The following is a 17,565-nucleotide window of genomic DNA, read 5'->3' as shown; positions in this document are numbered from 1 at the left end:
CTGCCTATGGGTTAGCCCTGCTCTGCAGGAAGCAACACCAGTTCAATAAAAGCTGCTTTCCCCCATCAGTGGCTTGCCTTTGAATACTTTCCTTGGCAAAGCCAAGGAAACTACAGTCTGGGAGAAGTTTCCCAGGCTATGAACCAGTTTTGGGGCTTGCCTGCCCTGTGTCACTATCACTGTTTCCTTGGGTTTCCCGGGAATGTACATGTGTGAGACTGCTGCCCTGCTTATAGACCTGTTTCCCTGCAAGGAAACAGGAATATCTTGCCTGTGGCTTCCAGAGTTGGAGATACATGTAGTTGCACTACTGAGTGCTAACATTTAATTTTGGAATCAAGCGATGCATTCAGACTGGTTGCTATCATTCTGTGGTATACATGTAGTGAACACATTCATTATTGAGTTTCCTTCTTTTAGCTGGAGCAAGAAAGTTTTATAATGGTGATATGTATGAAAAAATCATAGGCAAGGGAATGGGTGTAAAATAAACTTTATTGTCAGAGGTTTCTAAACGCTCATCCTTCAAGGAAAATGGACATATGCTGAAGAGCTGATAATCTGTCTACCGCAGTGTTATTCTAACTTAATCTTGATTCCAAGTCCTTGCCATTTGCCTCCAGCTGCTGTTGACTCCAGTTATATATAGGATGGGGGAAAGGGGATTATCTATGAATCTAGACATCACTGTCTCTTGGGCAGTTACATTTGCAGGCTGAAGGGATGTGATTTCTACAATCAAACTATCCATTTGGAGTAGAAATCTGGAGTGGCTGTAAAATTTGGTTCTCAGAGTTGAGATTTCACATTTGGACTTTCAATTGTTCTGTTGTTTTACTTTTTCTGGTCAACTGGGGAATTGTTTGTGACTAAGCTTTGTTAAAAGTAGAGAAGAGCTTTTCATAGTTCCAACATTAGTTGTTACCTGAAACAAACAAAAACACACACACATACAACTAAACAATAATCTTTGGTGAGGTCTTGCTGATACCTGAGGCTGGAGTGAGAGCTGAGTGGTGATACAGGCCAGGTGCAAACTGAATGCAGCCAAGTGGATAATCTCCAGTAGTGAACTAGTCTAGAAGTGGACAGTAATAATAGATTGAAAAGTAAGTCTCCTGAAATGAACTAGCTGGCCTGTGGTGTAGGACACAGGACCCCACCCACCTTATGATTACTAAAAGCCTTGCTCGAAGGCACTGCCGATGAGTTAGCTAGGTCTCTACCACCTCTTCAGCATCAATTGACTCTCCATAATACTCCTCTGGAGAGAAATAAGGGTCTTTCACACCTCCCAGGAAGGGATTTGCTAAGCCTCAAATGTGCACATTTAGAAATAGCTTGTCATGAGAAAGAGAGGATAGTTTGCAGAGAAATAACCCTCCTAAGTCCACATCCTACTCCTTTTAAATAAGAGAGTGGTGCCAAGGGAAGAGCCCTAGAATGTCAAAGCCAACAGGGTGCTCAGATACCACCCAAGCACAGTTCCATCTTTGGCCGTAAGGAGACAATGGTGTCAAGAGGCTAAGGCCATATGATCTGTAGGTGAAAAACCTGGGATGAGAAACGAGGCCTCAAACCTTTTCCACCACATCGCAGAGTTTAGGACCAGTTAGAGGGAAGGCTTCAATCTGGAGAACACTAACAGGCTCTAGAGATTATTGGGTCATGGTGGCTGGGACAGAAATAAGGATTCACAGAAAGATGTTTATAGTAAATGTTCTTTTACAGTATATGTCATTTTGGGATATTGCTTGACAAAAAGCCTGAACAAAAGTAAAAATCTGTTTATTTTTTATTTTTTTTATTTTTTATTTTTTAGGCAGTTTCACTCTTGTTTCCCAGGCTGGAGTGCAATGGTGCAATCTCGGCTCACCACAACCTCCACCCCTTGGGTTCAAGCAATTCTCCTGCTTCAGCCTCCCAAGTAGCTGTGATTACAGGCATGCACCACCACGCCCAGCTAATTTTTTTTTTTTTTTTTTTTTTTTTTTTTTAGTAGAGACAGGGTTCCTCCGTGTTGGTCAGGCTGCTTTCAAACTCCCGACCTCAGGTGATCCTCCCAAAGTGCTGGGATTACAGGCATCAGCCACCACACCTGGCCAAAAGTAAAAATTTTCTAATTGCAATTCTGAACCACTTAGGGGTTGTGAAATCAATATAGTGGACGGCTTACTACTATAGGCTTTATTTAAATACTAGGTAGGGTGGATTACATGTAGTAAAAGATTTTTAAAAAACTGATCACAGGCCAGGTGCGGTGGCTCATGCCTCTAATCCCAGCACTTTGGGAGGCTGAGGTGGGCAGATCATGAGGTCAGGAGATAGAGACCATCCTGGCTAACACGGTGAAACCCTGTCTCTACTAAAAATACAAAAAAAAAAAAAAAAAATTAGCTGGGCGTGGTGGTGGGCACCTGTAGTCCCAGCTACTCAGGAGGCTAAGGCAGGAGAATGGTGTGAACCTGGGAGGGTGGAGCTTGCAGTAAGCCGAGATCATGCCAATGCACTCCAGCCTGGGCGACAGAGTGAGACTCCATCTCAAAAAAAAAAAAAGAAAAAGAAAAAAGAAACTGATCACAAAGAATTGTATATTTCTCACTGCATCTTGTGGTCAGAAAAGTTTGAGAAACTGGTCTACATAGGTGAATTATAGGTTCAATCTCTCCATCTATCTCTTTATCTCTTCTCTTTTTTCCATGCTATGCAAACAAGGCCACGGAGAGAGGAAGGCAAATTCCATCGATGGGTGGTGTTAAGCCTTTTCTATGAGGTAGCTGCACATTTGGGACTCTTCCATGCTGGTGACTTGAGATTCTAGTAGATAGGTTGTCCTTTTCATCTCTAGCCACATGGTAAAATGACTTGGGAGCTTTTTAAGACTACTAGTGGCTCCCACCCACCTGGAAGCATTTAAATCAGAATCTCTATGTGTAGAGTCCAGGCACTTGTGTTAGTTAAAACCTCACCAGGCTTTATAATATGACAGAATGGTTTAAAGCTACTGAGTAGACCCACCCTATTTCCCACCATTCTCTTTGTTTCTCTTTCACCATCGGCTTCTTTCCCATGAGAAAGTAAAGATTTTAGTCTCTCTTTTCACCGTCTCAAGTAAATCACTCTCTTTCTCAGCTGGACTTCCAAGGCAAAGATTTCTTTCCATTTATCTATCTGCATTTTTACAAAGTTGGCCTCTTGATTCCCTTTTCCCAAAGCTAATTCACCACAAAGGCGCCTCTCAAGTCAAGGAGCTGGGCTTTCATACACCTGCACCTGTCAATCATGGATAAATATTTTGCAGGCAGGGTTGCTGGGTGCTGTGGGATTGACATAAACTCCCAGGTATTGCCAGCTCTGAGCCTCAGGCAAGCTTGTGACTAAGTGACTCCAGTAGTCTGAGGACAGTCCTTACTCAGAAGGGTCTTTGGAAGCAAAAGCAAACACAGGCATGAGAGGGTTAAAAAAAAAATCCCATGTGATCTTGGCTTATACCTAATGGAACTTGTGTAAGAATGGATATTAAGGTGGGTATTGTACACAGCAGAACTTAGTAAATCCCAAGTCTGGAGTTTAAGGGATAGGCTGAAGAGATTTTGCAGGTTTGGAAACATTTTTGCCAATTTGAACATACTTTTGTTTCGGTTGACCAGCGCGACTCACCGGTCTAATCTCTCTGGTTTTCCAAGGCCTTGCTCGGTCATCCTGCCGGGCAGGCCCTGAGAATAGTCGGAACGGAGGAAGTTCAGTGAGTGCGCCCTTCCTATACTGCCTAGTAGAGTCGGAAGTGCATGTCTCTGTGGCGCAATCGGTTAGCGCGTTCGGCTGTTAACCGAAAGGTTGGTGGTTCGAGCCCACCCAGGGACGTTTATTGGAAATTTTAAAGCATTCACGCATTGTCAATCGCTGGATAAATGGAGAAGATTTTATCTTTCCGGAGTCCCAAGCCGCTAATTTATGACTGATCCATGTCAAGGGCCAGCCCACTTCCCCTACCAGATTCTTAACAGGGTATCTCCTGAAATGCCGGGTTTACACCTGTGTAACTCAGTAATCCTGAAACAGAGACCTAGGAACCCACTTCTGTTGTGATAAAATTCTAATTCAGTCCCTTATACGCTTAAACGAGTAATTTACGTGCCTCCATTTTTTCATATTTTAGTAATAGGAGTCCAGTATTACCTCCAGGATGGGCCTGGGTTTCCTGATTGCTCTGTCAATAATGTGACCAGTGGAACCATTCATCGTGATAGTGATCCTCTCCATCATTTTTGAAAACAGTATTTTTCCTCAGTCTGTGCATGATTTATTTAACCCTTTTCAAAATGTTTTTGCTAGCCAGGCGTGGTGGCACGCACCTGTAATTGCAGCTACTCGGGAGGCTGAGGCAGGAGAATCATTTGAACTTGGGAGGTGGAGGCTGCAGTGAGCTGAGATCGCACCACTACACTCCAGGCTGGGCATCAGAGTGAGACACCATCTAAAAAAACAAGATGTTTTTGAGATGATGTTGGTTTCGTGGTTTTAGGATTACAAAGAATGCTGCAGTCACCATTCTTGTACGCATATCTTTGGTCATTGTGGAAATGTCTACACTGCAGACATTTCTATAGTGTAGAGAGCTGGATGCGCCATTGCTCCCTTATAATGCTTATATAATGCTTCCAATTTGAGTCCATTCTGCAAATGTATCTTTCATGGGAGCAGTACCAAATAATATTCCAATATGAATATTTACAAGAGGAAAAATGTACAGATGAGCTTCGTGCCTCTCCATGGGGCCCATGTGCATAAAATGGTGGCATTAGCAATCATCTGAGAGTGGAGTTTGTGGCCCTCTGATGTCAAAAGCTGAAGCAGAGGACATGAAAACCCTCACTGTACATCCTCTGTAGTCTGGCCAGAATCATTCCTAGGTCTGTGGTCTCTTATCAGGAGGGAATGCTGCTTGCTTGTTTTGTCAAAACCACAAAAGGGAGGGAAAGCAACAGGCTGTTGATTGATAACAGTAGTGAAGCAAGTCTCTCCAAAGGCTTGGTTTGTTAACCCTTAGAAAAAAACCCTAATTCTTGCCAGATGGTGCCATGCATTTCCAGGCTCTTGGTGTCCCAAACAAAGTACGTGACACACACAAAGCAGCAAAGCAAAGCAAAAGTTTATTAAGCACAGTAACACTCTCGGAGTGGGGAGAGTGGGCTGACCTCTGGGATGTAAGATCAGTATTAGTTTGGTGTACTTTGGGTCTTTTTATGTGTGTTTTTTTTTTTCTTCTCTTCACAAGGATGTCTAATCGTTAGCCAGTGTTTGCCTTTTGATTGATAGGTGGGTTGCTTAGTTACTTTGGCCTTTGTGTGCTTGCACATTGGCTCCATCCCATAATTTTAAGTACATGCATGATATGCAGTCCATATGCATGAGTTTTAATGAGCTGATTATCATATGGAGTCATGTTAAGGATACTTTTTTTCTCTAATGCACATGCCTATCTCTGAGGAGCTGCCCCTTTATTGGTTTGGATCTCGCCGGCCGTGGGGTCCTTGCTTGCTTTTCTTTTTTTTTTTTTTTTTTTGAGACAGAGTCTAGTTCTGTTGCCCAGTCTGGAGTGCAGTGGTGCAATCTCGGCTCACTGCAACCTCCATCTCCCGGGTTCAAGCGATGCTCTTGTCTCAGCCTCCCACGTAGCTGGGAGTACAGGAGTGCACCACCACTCCCAGCTAACTTTTTGTATTTTTAGTAGAGATGGGGTTTCGCCATGTTGGCCAGGCTGGTCTTAAACTCCTGACCTCAGGTGATCTGCCCACCTTGGCCTCCCAAAGTGCTGGGATTACAGGTGTGAGCCACTGTGCCGAGCCTTGCTTGCTTTTTTAAATCTTACTTTTTGTTTTGGCTGCTCAACTTCTGCCTTATATCTTGCTTCTTGCTCTCCCACCCCATCACCTTGCTTCTGTTTCTGCTTTTACTCTTTCTGCATTTTATCCAACTTCCAATTCCCTCTGCTGTTCTCCTGCCTCATAATGGCAGTTAGTGAGGGGGGGGGTGTTTAACGTGGTATGTCCAACCTCCTAGCCTACCACATCCAGAAACAGCTTTCAAGGTTTCTCTGCGGTCCTGTCAGCCAAGAGGGAGTCCGTTCAGTTGACTGTAGGGCCTAGGGCTTATTTTTATTTCTCAATCCTGACAAGGTAAGGCTGGATTAATGCAGATTCTCTACAGGTGTAAATTTCCCCTACAGAAGACAGTTTTGCAGAGTTACTTCTGTTTGCTGGTTCTCTGACAGCCATCTTAAAATATGCCGAAGAAATATATTCTGGGGTAAAATATTTTGATTTTCTTCATCTATCTACAGCTTCACCATGCTGGCAGCCTCCAATCAAAGCATACCTGAAACCTTTCTCTTTTTTTTTTTTTTGGTTTGAGATAGAGTCTCGCTCTGTCACCCAGGCTGGAGTGCACTGGCGTGATCTCAGCTCACTGCAAGCTTTGCCTCCCAGGTTCACGCCATTCTCCTGCCTCAGCCTCCGGAGTAGCTGGGACTACAGGTGCCTGCCACCGCGCCCAGCTAATTGTTTGTAAATTTTTTAGTAGAGATGGGGTTTCACCATGTTAGTCAGGATGGTCTTGATCTCCTGACCTTGTGACCACACACCTAGGCCTCCCAAAGTGCTGAGATTACAGGTGTGAGCCACCACGCCCAGCCCCTGAAGCCTTTCTTTTTAAAAAGCTTTCCTACCCTTATGACTGCCTTCAAGTCTCTGCCAAAACACAAGTAAGAGTGACTGACTCCCTGCTATAGCAAGCTCACAGTAAATAGCCTTTGCTTTTTTTCATTTGGTTGGTCTTTGTTTACTTGCAGAAGCTTCAATGTAGAGTTGACAAGGACTCCAATCTTTGAACAAACCTTAGTAGTTTCCTCTGAGCCCTTTTCTCTGTTACTTCTTGGCCTGCCAAGTCCAGTTTTAGGAAAGAATCCTGTTGAGTCTAGTTTAGCAAGAGTCCTCGCAACCACCTTTGATAGCTAATCAAGTTCCTCTTAGTAATTTTCCATCCACTGACTTTCTTATCTTGCCAATTGGCTATAATCTTCAACTCCTCCTGCTGTATTTGAGTTTGAGCCCAGTTCTCTTGCCTACTGTAGTACATACAATAAAATCTGTCTCATGTTTTTAACATGTGTCCAGTGTAGTCCTTCAGAAACTACCTTTGCAAAATTATGACAATCAGAGAAAGCTGTCATGGCTGACTCCATCTTGGTTCTAGCCTCACAGGCTAGCTGTCTTTGCTCATTCCTGTGCAATTTCTCCCAAGCTATTTTTGGGAAAATTTGAGTTTATAGTTTAAATCAGGGGTCCCCAACCTCCAGGGCTACAAGACAGGTACTGGTCCATGGCCTGTTAGGAACCCATCCGAACAGAAGGAGTTGAGCTGCAGGCTTTCAAGCATTACCACCTGAGCTCCGCCTCTTGTCAGATCAGCATCGGCATTAGATTCTCATCGGAGCACGGACCCTATTGGGAACTGCTCATGTGAGTGATCCAGATTGTGCACTCCTTATGAGACTGTAACTAATGCCTGATGACCTGAGGTGGGACAGTTTCATCCGGAAACCATCCACCACCCCCTTCCATGGAAAAATTATCTTCCATGAAACCAGTCCCTGGTGCCAAAAAGGTTGGGGACAGCCAAAAACGTTGGTTTACATGACAACCTTCCCCAAAACTAAATTACCCCTGTAAAACGAATGAAAGGCCACCAAGTTAGAAGGATGAAAGGGGCCTGAATTCTACTAAGATGTATGCCTCGTTAAATAATTACCAGCCATTATTCCAGAAGTCACAAGATTGGCAGCTTCCCCAATTACTGCTGTGAAGAACATCACTATTGTAGAACCTAAGATTGGCCTCTTGAGATGTCTTTTCAGGCTTTTGCATTTCTGACTACTGGATGGCACCATCTGGCCCGAAAATCAACCAGTCCCTTAGCCCCCACCCAGAAGCTGACTCCATGCAGGAGGGCCATTTTCCATACCCCTGTCCCCAACAATCAGTACCGCCCAAGCCCCAGCCCCTTCCCCACCAAGCTGTCTTTGAAAAACCCCTTACCTCCAAGCCTTCAGTGAGATTGATTTGAGTAATAACTCTGTCTCCCACATGTCGTGGCTGGCCTGTGTCAATGAAACTCTTTCCTGCAGTGCCATGGTCTCCATGAACTGATTTTTTGTGTACATTGGGCAGGAAGGACCCATCAGGTGGTTACATCTGCAGGATGGTGCCAGTTCTTTCCACAAAGGCTGGTCAGATACCCAGAGAGTGTTTCTCCACTACCACCTGGACAATGTGTCTCCCTGTCAATCTCCAGGGAATGGGGCCTGGATCAAGTATTTAGTATTCAGCAGTTACTACACTGTCACCTAATCCCTCATTTTCAATATTTTGCCATGTCTTCCAATGGCCTAACTGGCCACCATGCCACAGAATCTCTACTTTATGGTCTCCAAGGAGAACTCTCCACTTGATGTTTTGTGATTTGAGCAATGGAATAGAATCTGATACTGGTGGGCTGGGGGAGGCCCTCGGACACTGGTGGGATCTCGACTCCAGCCGTGGTGTCCAGGCTCTTGACACCATCTCAAGAACAAAGTCAAAGATGAGTCAGCAAATAGTGAAAGAAGAGATTTATTGCAAAGCGAAAAGTACACACTCAACAAAGGGGAGCTCGGGCATACCTGGGAGAGAACAATGGGTTCTGGGGTTTCATCTCGATGGGTTTCTTTAACCAAGGAGTGGAATATTCACGAAAATTCCTGGGTAAAGGTGGAGATTTCTTGGAACTGTGGTGCCATCCATTTTTACATCAAATATTGGTCTCAGAACTGTCATGGCACTGGCGGGTGTGTCATTTAGTATGTTAATGAGCATATAATGAGGGCCTAGGTAAAACCTCCCTCAAATCCAGCACTACATTGGGTCCACTCAATCTTAGCCAGCTTAGTCCACACCCTGGTTTTTCAGCGTCTTAACAGCCCATAGCCTCAAGTCATGTAAATCTGCTGCCTAGAATTTGTTATCCTGTGACCACTCTGTAGTATTCCTGTCTCAAATCTACTTGTAAATATTCAAATGGTCTTTGACTTGGGCATTCCAACTTTGCTTACTTCACAGTATTTCCTGCATAATATATAAGAAAAGATGATCCAGACATTTGTTAAACATCTCAAATAAGATGTATCCCAGGTATTTGTGTCAAATTTGGATTATTTTGGTTTTGTCTTTGCAGAATATAAAAAACTAACATGAGGTAAGCACTAAGGCCTGGAGATGGCTGTGCAAGAGATGACAAAGTCCAGCACCACGCTTGAGAGTGTCCAATCATCTCTTCTGGGGCAGCATATTTTTCTACAATACTGATTTGGGAAAAAAAAAACAACATCAAAAAAAAAAAAACCTACAAGATTCATGAATCTGGATAACTGTCTTTATAACATTACCAGTGATAAAACCAGTAAGGAAGGCTGCTTTGCAGTCATCTGAGCAGCCTCTTTACTTTCATAAATATGGTTTCTCTGATATTAAATGGTTTCCAATTTCAAGCAGAATGCTGCATCACAAGGATAAGAGACGTGAAAAAAACCGGTTACTTCTGTAATCCGAAACATTCTAGTTTGAGAATTAAAAGCCATTATTTGAAGAACGGTGCCCTGGCTCCATCTGGCCTCCGAAAGGTTGCTCCACAACACAGGCTAAGGACAAGCTTCTTTCGAAAAGAACAGAAGCAGGAGTGGGAGAGAAAAATCGAGAGACAGACGTCACTTCCCCTTGCTGGCTCTGGCAACGGATTGGTCGGTTGAGTGGCAGAAAGGGAGACGAGGACTGGGCAAGGCACTGTCGGTGACATCACGGATAGGGCGACTTCTATGTAGATGAGGCAGCGCAAGGGCTGCTGCTTCGCCACTTGCTGCTTTGCCACGAAGGAGTTCCCGTGCTGTGGGAGCGGGTTCAGGACCGCTGATCGGAACGGAGAATCCCAGCTGTGTGTCAGGGCTGGAAAGGGCTCGGGAGTGCCCGGGGCAAGTGACCGCGTGTGTAAAGAGTGAGACGTATGAGGCTGTGGCGGGGCAAGGGCACGGAATTTCATACTTACCTGGCAGGGGAGATACCATGATCACGAAGGTGGTTTTCCCAGGGCGAGGCTTATCCATTGCACTCCGGATGTGCTGACCCCTGCGATTTCCCCAAATGTGGGAAACTTGACTGCATAATTTGTGGTAGTGGGGGACTGCGTTCGCGCTTTCCCCTGATTTCTAGTAGTTTAAAGAATAGGCTGTATACTGAGAGTTAATTCTGTTGGTGTCCATCTTAGGTGGCATCTAGTTCTGCTAGTTATTCGAATTGGAAATACGAAGCAACATGTTTTTTTCCCAGGAAGGATCAGTTGCAATATGAGCTAATTAGCGTGAAGGCCGTGCAGCTTTTCGTTTTCTAGAAGGGGCTGCTTTTTGCAGAGATTGGTCCACGGTTTCCAGTCTTTTGGGTTCTCACACTCTGTGGAAAGTCTTCGTGTTTTTCCCAGCCCCCAGTCACCTTTTACACATCCTCTGCTTCTAACCACAGCCCCCAGGATTTCTGTGTTCTCACCTGCTAGAGCCAGGTAGAAACTACGCAGATGGGCGCTGTTCTTTGAGAAGAAAGCAGGGCCTTTGGGGCTCTCGGTGTCCCCGTTGGGTTGTAGACATAACAAGCTTACTTTGCGTAGGGGAACGGCTCTGCCGGCGCCCAGGTGCCCTAGCGCATATTCATCAAGGCCTGCAGGTCAGAACCACAGTCTCTCCTGTCTTGGCCGAAATGCGCTGCGATCCTCCCTGAGATAGAAGGCGGGAAGTTTTACGAGGAGCCGGTCCAGTTTCCCTACTATCTCCTGCTGTTTACATACCTAGTCTCTTCAGACTTTATTTAAGCAACAGCTTCTTGTTTGATGTCTCACTTCCACATCCTACATCCATTGCCAGGCAACTTTCTAGATAGCACCCCGACCCATCCTTCCCACCCCCAAGCAGCCCTTTCCTATTTCTGGTGCCAGTGTCCTCCCCTGTCCCTCTTTCTTCAGGCCCTCGCTTATCACCATCATGGACAGAAAATACTTAGCTCTCTTCCAACCTGCGGTTTACACCTGACACGCATCAGTACCCTGGCAAATTCCTTAATACCCCTTCTCAAATGGCACTGTAAGTGCATCTCTTTTTAACTCCCAGAAGTATCTAATTGGTTTAGTCCCTGAACTACATGAATACTAGTATTCCATTACAGAGGAAGACCCCAGGCCTAGCGATGGCGGTTCTGGGCATTGTGCCAGCCTCTCCCCGGTATGTTTTCTGACCTCACCTACTTCTGATCAGCTGAGGTCAGGAGTTCGAGACCAGCCTGACCAACACGGTGAAACTCCGTCTCTACTGAAAACACCAAAAAAAAAAAAAAAAAAAAAAGAATAGCTGGGCCAGGTGGTGTGTGTCTGTAATCCCAACTACTCGGAGGCTGAGGCGGTAGAATCGCTTGAACCCAGGAGGTGGAGGTTGCAGTGAGCCAAGATTGCGCCATTCCACCCCAGCCTGGGTGACAGAGCAAGACTGTCTCAAAAACAAACAAACAAACAAAAAACGTACTCCATCTGAGACATATTATTGGAGACAGTAGAATCCTGCATCCAACAGGCACTTGGTGCAGGTCTGAACCCACTGAGCTATTGGCTCATGTTCCCTATGTTCTATTAAGTATCACGAGCAGAAATTGAGCTCTTTGGCTTTTACCCACTAAGTATGGCTATAGGACAGGTCTCTCTCTCTCTCTCTCTCTCTCTCTCTGTCTCTCCCATTATTGCATCATTATTTTTTGGCATCAGTGTGGGTTTTTGGTTTTGATCTTATAAAGTGAATTTCTGGGGACAATCTCTGTTGGGTTTTGTTGACAAGGATCCAGTCCCTGTTTGGTGATACATGACAGCTAACCTGGTCTGTGAGTCTTTTTTATTGTCTATTTATTGTCCTGAGAATAATGGTATTTCCTGATATTTGAGACTGCAGCAATGATAAGTTGTTCAGAGCTTGCCTTTCAGATGTTTGGTAAAAATATTATTGGCCCAATAGTTGTCAATATCTGCAAAAGTGGCATCTCTATTACAAGAGTGATCTTACTACTCAATGTCCCCCCTCCCACCAAACTTCATTCCATAGGAGCTCTTGGCTTTAACAAATTTACTATATCTAAAAGACATCTTAGTACAGGAAGAAAACTAAATCTGTAGCATGTAAGGAGCAGTTGTCTTTGATTGATATATTCAGATTTCTAACCAGCTGAAAAATTCAAATATGTGTCCTTTAAGGATTAAGTTTAAACCACACTACAGAAAGGAGAGAAAAGATTTATATGATCACATATAAGCAATGGAATCAGCAATATGAGCACTTTTCACAACTATACAAATCAAATTTAATAATCTCCAGAACACTAAGGAAGTTCAGCCCTTAATGAAAATGAATGAAAAGAAATTATTCACCCACTGTTACATGCCCTGGAAAGAGAATGTCCTGCCGGACTCAAAAGGGTATCACAATAGTACTCAGATTTTCAGCAAGGAAGGCCCTCCAAGGATCTAATGATGTTCATATTTTCAGTTTATTTCCTTCACTGATAAACATTGTTAATAGATACCATTGCCTCTGTTTTCACCTTAAGTGATGTTACTTATCACAATTCATTTCTTTAGAATGCCCCCTAGTTTGGTGGAAGGAATTTTCCTGCTTTATAAATATAGGATATTTTCTCATGAAACAAATTGGCATACTCTTTCAGTGAAGTGAATAGACAAGTTAGGTCTCTAAAATTGTAATGGAGTCACCGCCCTAATTATCTTAGGAACAATAATAATCACTTATATAAAATTAAAATAAGAAAATTAAGCCAGGTATGGTGGCTCATATCTGCAATCCCAGTACTTTAGGAGGCTGAGGAGGGAGGATCAATTGAGGTTAGGAGTTGGAGACCAGCCTGGGCAACATAGTGAAACCCCTGTCTCTACAAATTTTTAAGTATTAGCTAATTTTTTAAAGTTGGCAGAGCATGATAATGCATGACTGTAATCTTAGCCACTAGGGATACTGAGGCAGGCTCCAGTGAACTATCATTGTGCCACTGCCCTCCAGCCTGGGTGACAGAGTGAGACTCCCAACTCAAAAAAAAAAAAAAAGAAAAAGAAAGAAATTTAAGAATTTGCTAGGCTGCATGTCTTGCACCTGTACTCCCAGCAATTCAACAGGCTGAGGCGGAAGGATTGCTTTAGGCCAGCAGTTGGAGACCAGCCTGGGCAACAGGGCAAGACCTCATCTCTAAAAAAATACAAGGCAAGCTGCGCCAGGAGGATTGCCTGAGCCCAGAAGTTCCAAGTTGCTCAGCTGTGATTGCCCGACTGCACTCTAGCCTGGATAACAGAGCAAGACCCTGTGCCTTATTATTTATTTTATAATTTTTTTGTTTTTTTTTACTACTTATGCTTATTTATTTATTTATTTTTGAGACAAAGTCTTGCTCTGTAGCCCAGGCTAGAGTGCAGTGGTGCCATCTCGCTCACTGTAAGCTCTGCCTCCCAGGTTGAAGCTATTTCCCTTCCTCAGCCTCCAGAGTAGCTGGGATTATAGGCACACGCCACCACTCCCAGCTAATTTTTATATTTTTAGTAGAGACAGGGTTTCATCATGTTTGCCAGGCTAGTCTCAAACTCCTGACCTCAAGTGATGCACCTGTCTCGGCCTCCCAAAGTGCTGGGATTACAGGTGTGAGCCACCTCGCCCAACCTACTTATGCTTGAAATGTGAAGTTTCATTAGGGAAAAATTTTCTTGTTGAATTTCTAACATGAAAAAATAATAGATTTAGCTGTAGATTAAAGTAATGGTCTTGATAGTCTGGTACAAGAAAACAAATTAATAAAGTTGATAGCAGAGAGGAATCTTTGATGCTTTTGAGCAATTTAAATAATGTAAATATTTAATATATAAAGACATGAAAAAAATCATTACATTATTATTTATTTATTTATTTATTTATTTATTTTGAGATGGAGTCTCACTCTATCTCCTAGTCGGGAGTGCAGTGGTGCAATCTCAGCTCACTGCAACCTCTGCCTCCCGCGTTCAAGCTATTCTCTTGCCTCAGCCTCCTGGGTAGCTGGGATTACAGGCTCACATCACCATGCCCGGCTAATTTTTGTATTTTTAGTAGACACGGGGTTTCACCATGTTGGTCAGGCTGGTCTTGAACTCCTGACCTCCTGATCCTCCCACTATGGCTTCCCAAAGTGCTGGGATTACAGGTGTGAGCCACCTCACCCGGCCCATTACGTTATTTTTTAAAAAATCAGTGTGACTCTTTTGACACATTAGAATGGTTTAGTAATCTTGGTTAGGCTGGGCACGGTGGCTCACGCCTGTAATCCCAGCATTTTGGAAGCCCAAGGGCAGGAGTTCAAGACCAGCCTGGCCAACATGGTGAAACCCTATCTCTACTAAAAATTAGCCAGGCATGGTCGGGGGCTCCTGTAATCCCAGCTACTCAGAAGGCTGAGGCAGGAGAATTGCTTGAACCTTGGAGGCAGAGGTTGCAGTGAGCCAAGATCGTGCCACTGCACTCCAGCCTGGGTGGACACAGTCAGACTCTGTCTCAAAAAAAAAAAAAAGGTATAAAAATTAAAATTATGTGCTCAAGTAAATTAAATATAGAACAATGAAAAGAGCCCTAGCATGACTAACTGCATTTTGCTCCTAACCCTTCCTACCCTGTGGTGATATCTTTCAGGCTAACTGCTTTTTCTTATTTCTGCACATAGGCCAAGCTATCTATGGGAGGGATTTAGCTTACAGTTTAACTTTAAAGCACAGATGATAATAATCCCTTCCCCAAACTAACTCCTGAGAAGATAGAGAGGTTTATACACAAGTAACAGTGTTATGTTGAAGATTTGTAAGAGCAGTGTGACCTGACAAAGGACAAAGAATTTTCACCATCCCCTTGGGCTCCTACTGCAGCCCATAGGTCTGTCATTGTCAGACCTCTTCACCTCAACCACCTCCTTCTTCCTCCCTTCCCTAACGTACAAGGAGCCTGAAAATTGTATTAATTTAAGATGGATCTTTAGGATGTTAGTTCACCATCTGTTCAGTTGGGTGGCTTTCTGGAATAAAGTCACCTTCCCTGCCTCTACACCTCAACCCTCGACTTACTGGCTGTCATGGAGCAAGCAGTGAGTGCAGTAAGCGGAGATCACACCACTGCACTCCAGTCTGGGTGACCCTGTCTCAAAAAAAAAAAAAAAAAAAAAAAGAGAGAGAGAGAGAAAAATTTGGTTTTAGAACCAGACAAATTAAATGGGAGACTTCCAATGAGAACTAGAAATGTCTAAATTTCTAAAATTTCTAAAAGAACTGAGAAAATTGCCTCCATTGAGGAAGGAAGCTGAAGGAGGTAAACTGACACATTTGCTGAATTGAGAAATACTGAGGAGGCTTTGTCCCTTTCGTCTCCACCTGCTCCTTCTCCTCCTGCCCCTGCACCTGCATAGTCTTTCTTACCTGAGCCTTCCTGTCCTGCCTTGCCTCTTCTTCCATCACCATCGCCTGGGGAAAGTCCCCAGGGCTCTGGCCCCTTCCCCAAAACTTCTGTTCTGACAGCCCCTTTCAAGGTAAAACCCAAACCCACAGGAAGAGGGGAGCCTACCATTGTGCATACCACTTCAACAAAATGTGAATTAAGAAAATTCTAAAGGACTTCCCCGATCTAAATTTAAATACACTTCACTCTTCTGTTTCTAAAGCAGGCTCCAAGATCCTATAGGCTTTGGCAGAAAATTTGACTTAACTGTTGAAACCTTTGAGCCCAAATATTCTGACCTTTATGAATTAATTCACATACTGGTGAAGAAGACAAGGCCACTAACTGGTTGCAAAAGGCAAATTGGAAGGATTTTCAAAAAGGAACTGAAGCAGAACATGAAAGTTTCACATTTTAGCCAGATATCTCCATGTTGCCATTCCCCGGGTCCTTCCTAAAAATATGGATTGGAGGATAATTCAGCAGTGTACTAAAAAGCCAGACAAATCTGTCTTTGCTTACTTAAAATGGTTTGAGAGCCAGGAGTGGTAGCTCATGTCTGTAATCCCAGCAATTTGGGAGGCCAAGGCAGGTAGATCACTTGAGGTCAGGAGTTCGAGACCAGTCTGCCAACATGGTGAAACCCTGTCTCTACTAAAAATACAAAAATTAGCCAGGTGGCTACTCAAGAGGCTGAAGCAAAAGAATTGCTTGAACCCGGGAGGCAGAGGTTGCAGTGAGCTGAGATCCTGCCACTGCAATACAGCCTGGGAGACAGAGCAAGACTCCATCTCAAAAAGAAAAAAAGAAAAAAATTGAGCAGGGTGGTAGAAATATAATGTACACAAGGATGATAATCATGAAGACAATCTGTATTCTAGAAGAGTAAGGGAGCCTATTCCATTAGGGAGCCAACTGAAAACATCAAATCCCAGTTCACACCCCAGGGTGTGGGGTCACGCACCTGTAGTCCCAGCTACTCGGGAGGATTAGTAAGGAGGTTTGCTTGAATTCGTGAGGTCAAGGCAGAAGTAAACCTTGATCACGCCACTGCACTCCAGCCTGGGTGAGAGTGAGACCTTGTCTCAAAAACAAACAAACAAAAAAACCCCACAAAACCAAACAACAACAAATTGTCACCTCACGCTGAAATGACAGTGGCAAACATCACTTTGCTATTGGAAAATTAAAAGAAAAACACTCCCTCTTGCTATCAACCTGGACTCTTACTCTAATATGTCTGACCCATGGTTTAAAATGCCCAAAAGCTGATGTACTCAAATTATAATGCACTTACCTGTTCTGCACCAGCATTTATTTTTGTCTGGGAGAGATCACCATCCATGGTCCTATAAATGTCTAACAGCATGGAATGCTGAAGGGCAGTGTCTTTTAGGATATTTGGTTACATATGTGTATATGGCTCTGAAGAAACCCAACATTGGGCGAGTTCCCTCAAACTTTTCACTAGGCATGACCACTGCTCTATTTTAGATAGAGATTCTGTGGGGCAAAACCTGAGAGTTGTCTGCCTGGCTATCAAGAAGATAGCTCCTTGCATTTTTTGGGGGAGAACACTTTTGCTTCCAGGGAGTGTTTCCTCCCAGGATTAGAAATCTTTCTGTAACCTCAGGAAACATTGCTGTTGAAAACCAGGCATGGTGTGCTGCACAACTTGTAGTAATAAGGCAGAAGTTAAAAGGAAAAGACAAGTTTTCCCGTACTTGGCTGACTCCAAGACCTGCAATAGATAGAGCCCCAGCAGATCCTTGGTAACACTATCTGAAAAGTCTGAGCCCCGAGGAATGAGTTCCAGAGACTCTCTTAACACAGTCAATCCCTAGCAAGGATAAGAGGAAAAAACAACAAATGCCTTTACTACCTTCTCTTTCCCCCTTTCCATTTCTAATTATTCAAGTTTTGTTAAGTTCCTGATTTCC

General features: G+C 43.8%; 2 non-coding genes across 2 annotated transcripts; both read left to right on the top strand.

Annotated features, from left to right (window-relative positions):
- The first annotated feature begins 3,790 nt into the window (after positions 1-3,790).
- On the top strand, positions 3,791-3,864 carry TRNAN-GUU (transfer RNA asparagine (anticodon GUU)). The gene has a single exon. It is a non-coding gene; the product is annotated as a tRNA-Asn (tRNA).
- A 6,262-nt stretch (positions 3,865-10,126) lies between these two features.
- On the top strand, positions 10,127-10,290 carry LOC129469304 (U1 spliceosomal RNA). The gene has a single exon (XR_008652993.1). It is a non-coding gene; the product is annotated as a U1 spliceosomal RNA (small nuclear RNA).
- The last annotated feature ends 7,275 nt before the right edge of the window (positions 10,291-17,565 follow it).

The sequence above is a fragment of the Symphalangus syndactylus genome, chromosome 12, assembly GCF_028878055.3.
Source record: "Symphalangus syndactylus isolate Jambi chromosome 12, NHGRI_mSymSyn1-v2.1_pri, whole genome shotgun sequence".
NCBI classification, from domain to species: domain Eukaryota; kingdom Metazoa; phylum Chordata; class Mammalia; order Primates; family Hylobatidae; genus Symphalangus; species Symphalangus syndactylus.
The sequence above is the reverse complement of the archived record's forward strand: the minus strand, read 5'-3'. Positions and strand labels throughout refer to the sequence as shown.